This window comes from Tachypleus tridentatus, chromosome 10 (assembly GCF_004210375.1).
Source record: "Tachypleus tridentatus isolate NWPU-2018 chromosome 10, ASM421037v1, whole genome shotgun sequence".
NCBI lineage: Eukaryota > Metazoa > Arthropoda > Merostomata > Xiphosura > Limulidae > Tachypleus > Tachypleus tridentatus.
Window position 1 is genome coordinate 180,618,636 of NC_134834.1, and position 15,168 is coordinate 180,633,803.

Sequence of the window (15,168 nt, forward strand, 5' to 3'; positions counted from 1 at the left end):
GTATTTATTCTTGTCAGAAATATTGCATTCTAGAGCTTTACACAACCACATCAAAACATCTGTGAAACACACGTTTACGTCATATGAAAACATTTAATACAGCTTGAACTAGACGAAAGGCAACATGTTGACATAACGTTATTAGCATTAACTTCTATATAATGTAGATCATAAGTCCGTATACTTAGCGATATGTCATTGGAAGGAGTGGCGAAAACCTCATAAGATCTTTCTGTAGCTCTTTCCTAAGTTTGAACTTACGATGAAACTTAGAAGTTTCATAACATATTTCACAAAGATATTTTTAATGGATGTTTTGGCTAAGAATAAATTTAGAAATATCTTAAGCGCACAGTCTATAAGAATATATAAGTATATAAGAATCTTTTAAATAGCTTCAGATTATCGTTTATGACAAGTACAGACTGTACTGTTTCCAGTGACACAGCGATATGTCAGAGGACTTACAACTCCCAAAACAGAGTTTCGATACTCGTGGTAGACAGAGCATAGATAGCCCAGTTTGTAGTTTTGTGCTTAATTACAAAAACAACAAATTGTACAAACTACCATTATGTTTTGTTAATCGCACTTTTTTTAAAGTTTTCACAAGCGCAATACATCCGTATTTTGACTTATTGTAAACTTTCATTTAAATACGACATATCAATGACCTAGGAAACCGTAAACTATAGCCTAATTTTTTTCACATTGTGGAGATTTGTCGGTCATGGTCTCACAATTTTAACATATAAGTGTTATTTGTGCTTTGTGGAACTTTAGACGGAGGCTGTGCCCAATATTATCTTAAAACATCTATTTACCTATTGTAACGTTTCGAAAAAGTTTAAGAAGGTTCTTCAGATAAGAAAGTTGACTTAAAATACCATTAGAAAAAATATATTTCTTAAGTTATGCTTAAGACTGACTTGTTTTCTAAGATGCTTTCATGAAACTGACTGTGATCTGTGTACTCAGATGTCTATTATGTTATTAATAACACTGTACTAATTTAAAGTCTATGTCAGTATCGATATTTGTCACTGATAAACAGTGCATCGGGACATAACAACATCCTTCCCAAAAGTGACGAATTTAAGGTTGTGTGGGCCCATGAGCTAATAATTTTTGTGGGTCCTACATCCCATATAAGTTTACATACAATAAAATTATCAGTGGACCTCCATTAAGACCATGATACCTGAGGCTGAGCTCTGTCCAAGCTTCTTTCTAAAATACACCACTGCTTCTCAAAGGCATAACTGTATGTCTGCGGAAGTTCAACGCTAAAATCCGGGCTTCGATACCAACAGTGGAAAGAGCACCAGGTGTAGTTTTATGCTTGATTACATACATCCGTAAAAACACCATTCCAGTTTGATGAAAATCATTTACATGTATACTTCTTATAAACGAGGACTTAGTTTGTGTGCTGAAAACCAACACTTAAATTATTTTCAACATTACAAAACATGTTTTTAACTTTTATTTTTATAGAAATGATCAAAAGCCAATAATCACTCTGTAGGTAGATTAGGTGGTACACACAACATACAAATTATCATTCCTTTATAAAATGGTTAGAATTACAAAACGTTAATTGATTAAATACTAATGGATCCTAATTTACGTTTTTCACACAGTGACTTAAAGTTTTAAATAATGGAACAAAATAGGTTAGTACCAAGAAAGAATTAAGTTTTAAACATAGCGTTTTGAATTGTAAATATAATTTATATTTTCTTTGTTCAGTTAAGTGTTATAATTAGCCCCTTTGGCGTGATACATTACTCCCTATCTTAGCTGATGTTTTAAAAGTTAACAAAATCGAGAAATCTCAAAAATTCTTTAAATATATAGTTGAAATTCAAAGAGACAATTCATAACATTAGGGAAGATATGTAATGATTGTTCTTTCAAGCAAAACGAAGTTCTTTTTCCTTCTTTGATTTATACATTAATGCATCCATTATATTTTATTACGTTGAGTGGAAATATTAATTGTTCTTTTGTTATGCTGTTAAACAGCAGTTGAAAAATAGAGAGGACCCCCCTTTCTCCTAACAGTTTTATCATTCTAATGGATGATTCGCTTCAGTGCGATTCTTTCAATCTTTCATTGTGATAAAAATCTTAAATATTTGCATTATTTATTCTACTTCAGAAAGACTAATAGGTCTCTCTCTCTCTTTTTTTTCTCTTTTAAGAGATATATTTTTTAAAATCATATAATAGATGAAAAACAAAATCCAGCAGTTGCTTCATCAACTTAAATGCTAAACACAAACATCAAAATGGGTTGCGGACGTTACTACATTGTAACTTACGAAAAGAAACACATTATCATTACTTTAGGTACGTAAAGATGTGAAACATCTCTTCTAGCTATGGTAGAAGCGGTAAATCTGATATCTCTTTTGGTTATTGGAAGTGGTAATTTTGACATCTCATCTAGTCATGGTAGAAGTTGTAAGTCTGGCATTTCTTCTGGTTATTATAAAAGTGGTAAATCTGACATCTCATCTAGTCATGGTAGAAGTTGTAAGTCTGACATTTCTTCTGGTTATTATAAAAGTGGTAAATCTGACATCTCATCTAGTCATGGTAGAAGTTGTAAGTCTGGCATTTCTTCTGGTTATTATAAAAGTGGTAAATCTGACATCTCATCTAGTCATGGTAGAAGTTGTAAGTCTGACATTTCTTCTGGTTATTATAAAAGTGGTAAATCTGACATCTCATCTAGTCATGGAAGAAGTTGTAAGTCTGACATTTCTTCTGGTTATTATAAAAGTGGTAAATCTGACATCTCATCTAGTCATGGTAGAAGTTGTAAGTCTGACATTTCTTCTGGTTATTATAAAAGTGGTAAATCTGACATCTCATCTAGTCATGGTAGAAGTTGTAAGTCTGACATTTCTTCTGGTTATTATAAAAGTGGTAAATCTGACATCTCATCTAGTCATGGTAGAAGTTGTAAGTCTGACATTTCTTCTGGTTATTATAAAAGTGGTAAATCTGACATCTCATCTAGTCATGGAAGAAGTTGTAAGTCTGACATTTCTTCTGGTTATTATAAAAGTGGTAAATCTGACATCTCATCTAGTCATGGTAGAAGTTGTAAGTCTGACATTTCTTCTGGTTATTATAAAAGTGGTAAATCTGACATCTCATCTAGTCATGGTAGAAGTTGTAAGTCTGACATTTCTTCTGGTTATTATAAAAGTGGTAAATCTGACATCTCATCTAGTCATGGTAGAAGTTGTAAGTCTGGCATTTCTTCTGGTTATTATAAAAGTGGTAAATCTGACATCTCATCTAGTCATGGTAGAAGTTGTAAGTCTGACATTTCTTCTGGTTATTATAAAAGTGGTAAATCTGACATCTCATCTAGTCATGGTAGAAGTTGTAAGTCTGACATTTCTTCTGGTTATTATAAAAGTGGTAAATCTGACATCTCATCTAGTCATGGTAGAAGTTGTAAGTCTGACATTTCTTCTGGTTATTATAAAAGTGGTAAATCTGACATCTCATCTAGTCATGGTAGAAGTTGTAAGTCTGACATTTCTTCTGGTTATTATAAAAGTGGTAAATCTGACATCTCATCTAGTCATGGTAGAAGTTGTAAGTCTGACATTTCTTCTGGTTATTATAAAAGTGGTAAATCTGACACTGAATAACTTTTTATGCTCTTCATCCTACAAAATGCCAACATTTGTAAACTTGATCTAAATAGCAAGAAAGAAACTTATATATTTATCGTTTAAAATTAAAGCATCTCTCTTTCTTTTAATACACTGACTTTCAAAAAAAGAAATAAAAGTAAGTAGTAAAGGTTGTTATATTTCTATGACCTATTCTTAACCTATTTTTGCCTCCTGGTGTGTCAGTGAGTAAGCTAAAGAACTTACAAAGCTAAAATCCGTGACACGATAGATAGTCCAATGTGTTGTTACTCTAAAACAGGCCCGGCATGGCCAGGTGGGTTAAGGCGTTCGACTGGTAATCTGAGGGTCGCTGGTTCGAATACCGGTCGCACCAAATATGTTCGCCCTTTCAGCCGTGGGGGTGTTATCACGTGAAGGTCAGTCTCACTATTTGTTGGTAAAAGAGTACCCCAAGAGTTGTCGGTGGGCGTTGAGGACTAACTGCCTTTCCTATAGTCTTACACAGCTAAATTAGGGATGGCTAGCGCAAATAACTCTTGTGTAGCTTTGGGTGAAATTCAAAAACAAACAAAGAACAATGTGTTTTTGTTCTCTTCAAAACAGAATATTCTCTACCAGCGTTTGAATTTTGTAATGTATGTTAATTAAATCCTGGTTTTTGAAGAAATTAATTATTTTACTGTGATATGACACTTTTTTATTATTATTTTAAATAAATAATGCTACACTGGTAGAGTTGTTAGAAATTTGAAAATAAATGTTCTTCCACAACGAAAGCAAATCTAATACGGGGCTAAGTTGTCCCGAACGCTTTCAAAAGAGTGAAATTTATTATATCTGTGTTTCTAAATGAATACTATTTGTGTTGTAGGAGGAAATATACGCTTAAAGAGTACATGATTTAGTTTAATATGTTGACATTGCACACTAGTTTAACACCAACCTATAAATCATCAAGACTTGATATATATGTATACATATACACGCAGTAATATCAACTGTCAAATATTACGTGAAAAATACATTCCGTTTTCGCTGTATTTATTTGTTTATTTTCAGATACACGCTTTTCAGCGCGGTGTTCTATATCATAGAAGAAACATGTTGCTTAGAGACGTTCGATGCACTATACTTTAACAATGTTCCGCATGGAAAAGTCGGACCTCCTTTCCATTTACTGCCTCTATTTGTCATTTCTGACAAAAGCCACCGGTCGGGTATTAAAGTAAAATCGATAGCATAATAGTTAGAATTTTGATGGCGGCCCATCGAGCTTAAATTCTATATTAAGCAAGGAATAGGTCTTCCAGTGAAGTTTCAGACTTAAACACAAGGTTACACAATTTGGTCATTCTTTTCTGTTTTTGGCATACCCCATAATAGGCTTCATTATGTTTATCTTTGTGGCTGGTATTTAATTACAGTTTGAAACTATCGTCCAGTCGTACAATAACATGACAAGAATAATTATTGGATTATAATTTAAGAATATTTTAACCTTCACTCTTTTTTTTTTTCTTCTTAGAAGCTGAATATATGGAAATAAAACGAACTTGGCTGTGTATTAAATACCTGAATTTAAACTTATATAATTCGGTGTTTTCTCTGTATTTTCTTCTTGTAAATCACGTTGATGTTAATATTTTCATCAAATTAAAACTCGAGCTATTGATTGATAGTTTCATGTTATATCAAAGAAAAACGTCTTTGCTTGCATTAAAGTCCATATCTATATGATGTCTGTTTTGCCCAGTGCGGGTTCCGAAACCCGGTTTCTGAGCATTTGTCCCTCTGAGACATCGAGGAACTCAAAATAGTGGGAAATAAGTTTCGCGGATTTCTTTTTTGAATCTATTTCATTAATACGCAATAGATTAAAGTCAAACCCCGGTACATCATTTTGATACATTAACCCTGATACATCATTTTGTATGAAGATAAAAACAAACGCTTTCGCGTAGATGTAACAACGTTAAACTACATATTATTCCATTTATAGCAAGTTTCCTTCTAATCTAGAATTTACAATATAAAGATATCACAAAAAGGTGTTACCGTTGAACAGAGTGCACACTTGGTGCTGTAGATGCGTTATAAAAGTAACAATCACTCCTTTTAGTCGGTTTAGAAAACCGGACTTTCGTAACAGGCGATGTTGTTCACTGGCTACTCTCCTGGTGGTCATTAGTTCATTGATAACTGTTAAATCTGAATGGTAGGTAGAGGTCTGTAATCTGGCTGTTTATCACATGTGCCCATAAGGTGCCTTTTATTTTGAAATGGTTAATTTTTTTTCTCATATACTTTAAATACGATTTCATATTATATCGGAAATTATTATACATTCATATCGATCGTTTAAAATATTTTATAATTATCGCAATAATACGATTCTTTGATAAGTTACACGAACTTTGAAACTGTATACTAATTAGTGTTAGGCCTTATGAAACGTTTTTCATCATAAGAGCATCCAAACTTACCAAGATACGGTGAACAATGTTATTAACACACTTACTAATTAGGCTTCTGTTGCAGATGGAAAAGGAAAAAAAAATGTATAAAGTCACTAATGTATATGAATCATTTTAGACCATGAAAAAGGTTTACTGATAACGTTAATTTTGCTCTGTTTGAAAACACAGCAGTTAGATGAGCCACCTTAAAACAACTGTTTTATTATTGTCAATGAGAATTATCAGTGTTTCCTCCTTTTTGTTCGATGGAACAAAAAATCAAACTTTTATTCCATTATGGTAGCTATTATTATTTTTTGATTTACGAAAGTAATACATTGTTAATAGAATAGAGCTACGAAAGAACCATCTTACCCAGTATCCTAGAATTTCACGCATTTAACTTGTGAATATTATTACACTTCACCTATATGATACTGTAACCATAGCGGTCGATTGCTACTTGTAAACACTGCCTAGAAGTAAGATACGTGTGCTATATCAAGTTTTTCACGTCTATAAAAGATTTTATCCACAGAAACATTTGAAAGGTACTTCTCAGAAGAGATAAAAGGATTTTGATTTGTGATTCAGAGTTAGAAACTATTATACTTCCACAACAAGGAAATTGTGGTCAGAAATGAAAGTGTAAGAAGTGGGCCCGCTCTTGGATTGTAAGCTTGGGTCTGGTTAAATTTTACAAAAAGGTCGTAAATGTAGTAAAATAATAAAACAACAACAAGAAATAAACAAACCAAGGAAAGTAAACGTATTTTCTTCACAGTATATGAACCAGTTTTTCTAAACGCACGGTTCATAATAAAGAAGCCATAAAACATTCAACGTAAAGTCTAAAGTACAATTACCATAAAATGTTTCATTATCTGTTTGCCAACACAAGAACTGAAACAAACCGGTTCAAAAATGTTGATTTTATTTGGGTTATAACACTACTTTATGTTTATTGAGAACAGCACAGTGATAAATAAATTCAACTATTTTCAAACCCTTCGCTAACAGTATAGTTCACATATTGGAACTTACGTTTTGACTGTTAAGTTACTCAGTTTAAAGAGGCCGCGGGTTCAAATTCCTGCCACATCAAAGATGCTCCCCTTTTCAGCCGTGGATGCGTTATAATGTAACGATCAATCCCACTATTCGTTGGTAAAAGAGTAGTCCAAGAGTTAGCGGTTGATGATGGTGACTAACTGCTTTTCCACTAGTCTTACACCGCTAAATTAGAAACGGCTAACGCAGTTAGCTTTCGTGTAGCTTTACGCAAAATTCAAAAACCAAAAACCAAACCAATTTAAAGAACTGACCCTAAACCTGTGTGTAATTACTTATTTTTTGTATGAGATACATAGAAGAACCCCAATAATAACTGGTGAGAATTATTTGCAATCTTATCAACATCTTTTGTGAGACTACTAAGTTGCTAGGGATCCTTTGGCCAACAAAAGTACGACGCTCACAAACAACTTACTGCATAAAAAGTTCAGAAAAAATGCGTTTAAAAGAATATGATGTGGTCAATGTGGTCAGTAATTCTAGGATTAGCAGATGCCATACGAAAAAACTGACCCCTCAAAGATCTGTTCTAAAAAGTGAGTTTGTGAAACTTACTTTTTCTATTCCTCTCTTTTCAACATTCAATTTTATAAGGATGACCCCCCAGTGGCACAGCGGCATGTCTAGGACTAAACACCTGGTTACGATACTCTTGGTGTTCATAGCATAGATAAGTCGTTGTGTTGCTTTGTGCTTAACTTCAAATAAACTGATAAGGATGGCTAGGTAAGGAATACAACAAACTAATGTTATAAGGAAATAATCATTTCGGGGATATTGCACAGATTTACAGTTTTTGTTATATGTAACAAAATAAGATTTTTAATGAATCAGGCAAGGAGAAAAAGGCAGATTCGATTCAGTTTGAAAAACTTCATGTTTGAGATTGTTCTTCTTAAATGGTAGTATATTTGTATTATGCACTGTGAGAGAATTATATGGTCTGCATGTCATTTTAAGCTCAGCAAAAATACTCTAATCCTTATTAGTAAGGTGTGCGTCTGGCCAAAAGAAATCTCAAGTAGTGGTCGTAAGTGGCGGTTTAATATACAATTGTTTGTTCTGCAACATTTTTAATGAGCTGCCCTAGAAAACAGTCTCAGTAACTCTCCCACAAAGAAGCATCTTTTTTACAGTCAAATTTTAGGTTTTTTCTGTCGACTATGAAGCATGATCAACTAACTGCTAGGACGGGATTATGGAACTATGTTAAGGATGTGTTAACGCCAGACGGATGACGAGTAATAGAAACAGATGCGACACCGAATAAAGAGACCAACACCAGTTTATTTTTACTAGGTTCAAAGCTATGACTAATCTTACGTTACATTTCTCAGGTATTTTTATTTTATCACGTGTGACATCAAGATGAAAGATATGAGGGGAGTGAGAATTATCACTTTATTTAACTGATGTTCATTAATTACCATATTCCTAATTATCACTTTATTTAACTGATGCTTATTAATTACCATATTCCTAATTATCACTTTATTTAACTGATGCTTATTAATTACCATATTCCTAATTATCACTTTATTTAACTGATGTTTATTAATTACCATATTCGTAAGTTATTTTCCGACGTATGTTTTGTGCTGAAAATATGCAACCTGGTGGAGTAAGACTATTGATAATTGTAATAAAAAGCAAACAAAAACTTGAATTGAGTTTTCGGATTGGAAAATTTATCAGCTTGTTAATTTGTTAAAATAGTTGTCACTTTTCGCACTAGATGGCAGAAAAGAGATTAAAGGACGAAAAGCTTTTCTTGAGGTTGATGTCATCGCAAGAATATAAGTAGTTTCGATAAACATCGTCCTTATCGAGGGAACAGTAATATCGATATTTCTTTTTATTGTCAGATAGTTTCAGTGTTGTCAAATAAATGTTTTCATTACAACAGCCCACTTTATTCAACGCCATTATGAAAATGTCTCATAAAAAGTGTCTGAAGAAATGTTGCACCAGGCGCGAGAGATCTCATTAAGAATGTGGTAGTACGTCCAAAGATATTTTATTAGGAACGTAGTGCAGTGTGTTATTGAGAATGGGGTACTAAGCCCGAAGATGTTGATGATGTTCTTTTTTTTTCATCAGGAATGTGGTACTATGTGCGAATATATCTCATTAAGAATATGGTGCTATATGTAATGGTGTTTTAACATGAATGTGGTACTATGTGCGAAGATATATCATTTAAAATATGGTACTGTATCTGATGATGTTCTATCATGAATGTGGTACTAAGTGCTGTATTGTTTACTGAAGAATATATCCAAACCAAGTAGTACTTTTAACTGTTTGTCTACGTTTTTATAACTAATACAGTAAATGTTCATGTTCTTTCTACTGGACAACAGTTTATTATCTAATTGCAACGTTTATTAATCCAAGTTAATATTTAACTAATTTGAGTTAGCTCCTTATCTTGAGGACTGTCTCGTATCGTAATTAATAGTCTATGCAAGTGTTCACCCAAGCATTGTTGTGCTTAAATTTCCATAAACTTTTATTATGTTAAAAACATATAGAATGCTGGTTTTCTCTTAAAGATAATAAAGTCAGACCGTGGTAAATACTCCGTGAAGTCTTCTTATCGCCTGCGTGGTGGTTCAGTGCCTTGGATCCAACGCTCACTACCTGCCTTGACAAGCGAAAATTATTATGTTAGAGAATAGACGAAAAGAGGTAAAGTGAGAGAAAGGAAACTGTCAGCTTTCCCATAATATGTCATTTTACTAATTTTTAATTTTACTCTTGGTAAGAAATATAGTAGCTTTCTGCAGTTTCGTCCATTTATTGGAACAAATGAGGTTTAGGCATTATTTATTTATGCCAGTAAAAGGGCTTCAATCAGAGTACATTTTAGGATGAGCCCAGAAAAAGCTATGTTCCAAATAAGAAACAGAAAAAGAGCAAGTTTTGCTGATTTCAGTAATAAAAACTGTGTTTGTCAGTACATATATATATATAAGGACATCCGAATTAAGTGAAGTAATCGATTTTCGTTAATGGATTAGTTTGCTTGGTATCGAACAATGTTCACAAGAGAAGACTTGATGTGCAATATTTTTATTTGATAGCACTAAAATTTTGATAAATATATATTTTTTCTTTAGTCAAAAGCAATTTTATTTTATCGATACGATTTTAATTTTGTCATATCATCCCTGCTATGATAGTTTTGTTCTTCTTGAAGATTACAACACCAAAAAAAAACCCAAAAACTTTTGACTTTAAAATCATTACATCGATTTCAGCCTCATATATAATTATAACTAGATCAAGAATTATCATATCATGTATTTATGACCTACAGAAAATTGAAATAACGTTAGAAAACGATGTTCCATAGCAAAACTAAATACTTTAAAATGGTATTCTGAAGCAGCGTTTATTCAATGTGATTTAAAGACAGATTTTAAACTGCTGTTGTGAAGGGCTTATTTACTATTGAAATGCTAATACAGACAGACTTGTTACGGATTTCGAGTAGAAATTTATTCGTATTTCGAACTCTATATATATCAAATAATATTTTGTAGTTCTATAGCGGATTTATCTTCATTACGACCTTATTAAAACTATTTTATCTTCATTACGACCTTATTAAAAATATTTTATCTTCATTACGACCTTATTAAAACTATTTTATCTTCATTACGACCTTATTAAAACTATTTTATCTTCATTACGACCTTATTAAAACTATTTTATCTTCATTACGACCTTATTAAAACTATTTTATCTTCATTACGACCTTATTAAAAATATTTTATCTTCATTACGACCTTATTAAAACTATTTTATCTTCATTACGACCTTATTAAAACTATTTTATCTTCATTACGACCTTATTAAAACTATTTTATCTTCATTACGACCTTATTAAAAATATTTTATCTTTATTAGGACCTTATTAAAACTATTTTATCTTCATTACGATGTTATTAAAATATTTTATCTTCATTTCGACCTTATTAAAAATATTTTATCTTCATTACGACCTTATTAAAACTATTTTATCTTCATTACGACCTTATTAAAACTATTTTATCTTCATTACGACCTTATTAAAACTATTTTATCTTCATTACGACCTTATTAAAACTATTTTATCTTCATTACGACCTTATTAAAAATATTTTATCTTTATTAGGACCTTATTAAAACTATTTTATCTTCATTACGACCTTATTAAAACTATTTTATCTTCATTACGACCTTATTAAAACTATTTTATCTTCATTACGACCTTATTAAAAATATTTTATCTTCATTACGACCTTATTAAAAATATTTTATCTTCATTACGACCTTATTAAAAAGATTTTTTCAACACGAAATTTCATTCGTTATCAGTTTGTTGCTGTAAAGTTAATTTGATAATTTAGTAAAATTATTTGTCACTTAATGTCTTTCTCTTTACTCCATTATTTAGATGTTTTTTTTTTTGGGGAGGGGTTGTTTGTTTTTTTTACTTCAAGAAACCAGTCCTTGCTTCATGCAGTCTTGTCTGTCCAAAAATTCAACTCTAGCATTTCCTGATTTTTGAAACTATTATTACATTTTCTGGACACCATCTTTTTTTTTTTAGATATTGTATTACTACAACTATGTGTATTTATATATGATCCCTACTTATTACATGATTTTGAAATATCTATTCGTAGTTGATATCAAACTTTTGCTTGATACGTGTGAGTTTCTTCAGCTTATTAAATGTCTATCATAAAATCATAAAATGGTTACTAACTTTAAAACACGTACAAAGCTAGTTATAAACTACACGCATCTCAATATGGGGGCGCTAATTGATCTTCTGTTTATTCTGAAGATAAATTTAACATATTCATTTGGATCGTTCCAGTGCTTTAAGCAGTAGGATTTACATTTAATTTCTGTCCAGTTGTTTTGCACTACCATTAAGGCCCGGCGTGGCCAGGGTGGTTAAGGCGTTCGACTCGTAATCTGAGGGTCGCGGGTTCGAATTCCGGTCGCACGAAACATACTCGCCCTTTCAGCCGTGGGGGCGTTATAATGTGATGGTAAATCCCAGTATTTATTGGTAAAAGAGTAGCCCAAGAGTTGGCGGTGGGTGGTGGTGACTAGCTGCTCCTTCCCTCTAATCTTACACTGCTAAATTAGGGACGGCTAGCACAGATAGCTCTCGGGTAGCTTTGTGCGAAATTCAAAAACAAACAGACATAGTATCCTTGACTAAAATTATAGGCATATAAAATAAAGTTCATTTTGTTTCGTTCTGTCAATGATTTTAACTTTATTACAAGGTTGTGTTTTTTTTTTCTTTTTCTTTTTGTCTCTACTGACTTTTACTCGAGTATCCTTCAATACAAGTTAGTTTACTGCCGTAGAAAATCAGTCTTGTTGTCCTTGGTCCTTTAGAATAAATAATAGATGAATACTTTACCGGAACTTGCATTTGAATAGAGTTTATTTTGTTCCTTGGTTGTATAACCATTATTTATTACTCAAAAACAGAGTCACCAAGGCTATCCGACTAGTGCTGTAATAAATCCTATTCATGAAGCGGTTTTCTATAGGTTTCTGAACAGAAGAAAGACTCTTGGGGATTCGAGTTAGTGTGTTGAATTTTGATGAAGGAGGAATGTTTTTCGTTCGGTTGAGCCAATGTAATAACAAATCCAATTCATACCCCTCCCCCCACACCATAGATTCCACAAAGCTAGAACTTTGAATTCCATAAAAGTAAAGTACAAAAAAAATGTATTTTTTTTGTTAGAGAGAGCAGCCTTAAATTTGTACTTATATTCTTATCAGCCTTTAAGTCTAGCTTTGAAGTTTGTTATATCTTTGTTAATAAACATAAACTTGGTAGTGTTTTGTATAAAAAAAAAAGTCCCTAGTTGGACTCAGAAGATAGGACGATGCAGCTTTTCTATAAGAAAACACACATCAAAAACAAAAACAGTAGAAAAAAGTCAGTCATTTTCTCTTAATAAAATTTAACATTAAGGTTGTTTAGATCAATATGCTCTTACTCGTAACTCTTACTTTACGATAACACGTGTATTTGTATTTTTGCCTTCATTTTAAATCATTTTTAACGTAAAAGCTCACATGATTTACAAAGGGGACCACTTCCCCTTTACTTTTTATTCGCCATGAAGCAATCCAGTAGCTGCAGGTATTACAATTCACACTTCGGATGTATATTAAACTTCTGGAACTAAGTATGTAACCCTTTAAGTTCAACATTTAACCGCCTCTATGTGTGTGTACACACACACACACACACACACACACACATATATACGATGCATTAAACCGACAGTATATTTTAATGCATGTGCACATTAAAATATATTGTCAGGTTAATAATTTCGTTTATCGTTACAAAAAACTGTAGAACTCTTTTAAACAACATTTGCTGTCTTTAAAGCCAGTCAGTTTGATTAAAGACCAAACTTAATTAATAAATAAGTCGCGAACCTCTCACTCATAGCTGTGATGAAAACAGAGTAAATATAATTAAACTGAAAGTAAGAGGAAACCAACCCACAGTTACACATGTTGATGGTAACTTATGGTTTCTCATTCAATATTACATAAACATTATAAAGGATATATTTTTCCATTTTTCAAAAATGCCCTGTTTAAATGACTTAAGCCTATTCTAAGAGCAGCTTATACTTTTTAACCTCCGAAAAGAGATAAAGTAGTTCAAAAGAAGTCTCTTACTGTTTACATGTTTATATTTCTCTTTATATCTACCTATCCAAATTCGGATTTAAACAATACAAAAAGTAGGTGTCAATTACATTTTTCACTAGGCTCTCCAGTGGTGTAGTGGCATGTCTGCGGACTTAGGAACTAGGGGTCGATATTTGTGGTGGACAGAGCAAAGATAATCTTCTTATATCACCATCTATTTTCCCACTTCTCTGAAAGATTGTTCATTTTAGGATATGAATTAGGTATTACTAAAAATAAGATAAAATTGTAGCATAGGACAGAAATATAGTTACTGGGTGTTATTATAACAGTATAAAAGAATTAGGCTTAGTATATTTATAGAAATAGCACATTAGATGTGGAAGTTTTTTTTAATTTTTAAAAAGAGACACACAAACTCATGTTGTGTAATATATGAAATTTATCTTGTCTTTTCTTATTACGAATTGCATAAACATTAATATATTTTGACATCGTTGCGAATTAAACCATTTCATAACGTTTTCTCGAACTTTTATTCGCTGTTAATCTGTCAAAAGAGTTTTTGAAATTCATCATACAGTTAGTCTATTTTCAGTAAAATGGAAGTAACGTTCTTCATATATGGTTTTATTTCATACTGCAAGTTTTCGAGTGACAGTATCTATTAATAACAACTATATTTTATTTACAAAATTTGTATGAATCATTTTCGTTTTTCTTACTACACATTTTTTTCTAATTAAAAATTGTTAGTTTATGAGTGATTAAGTTTCAAGTTCATTAAGTTCTGTGAAGAAACGTGAACTTTTTATATTGAGAACACATTTAGATTTTTTCTTTCATAATTTGACCACCAACCATTATCATGTGATATATTTATTGCAACAATTATAATTTCTTTGCTCTAGTGACTTTCAGCTTCCATATTGCTTGGTTGTTGTGATAAAGTTTGATGAAAGCTCCTGTTTCTCGTCGCCCTCTAGATATGATTTTGAATCCCTAGAGGTGGTGTTGATGACATCTCACGGGACATTACATTACGTTATAAAGACCTACAAGCTCACATGAGGCCAATATTTCAAGCATACACCAACAGCCTTGCTAAATATGTTATAAAACAGCTTATTGTCTTAGATTTCTTGTTCGGATGGTAAATTCAAATGTTGATACCATGGGAAATGAACAGTTTTCTAGAATAATAGGAATATCAAAAATACTCTTAATTACATTGGGAGAGTATAGATGTGGAATACAACTTAATCAAGAATAAG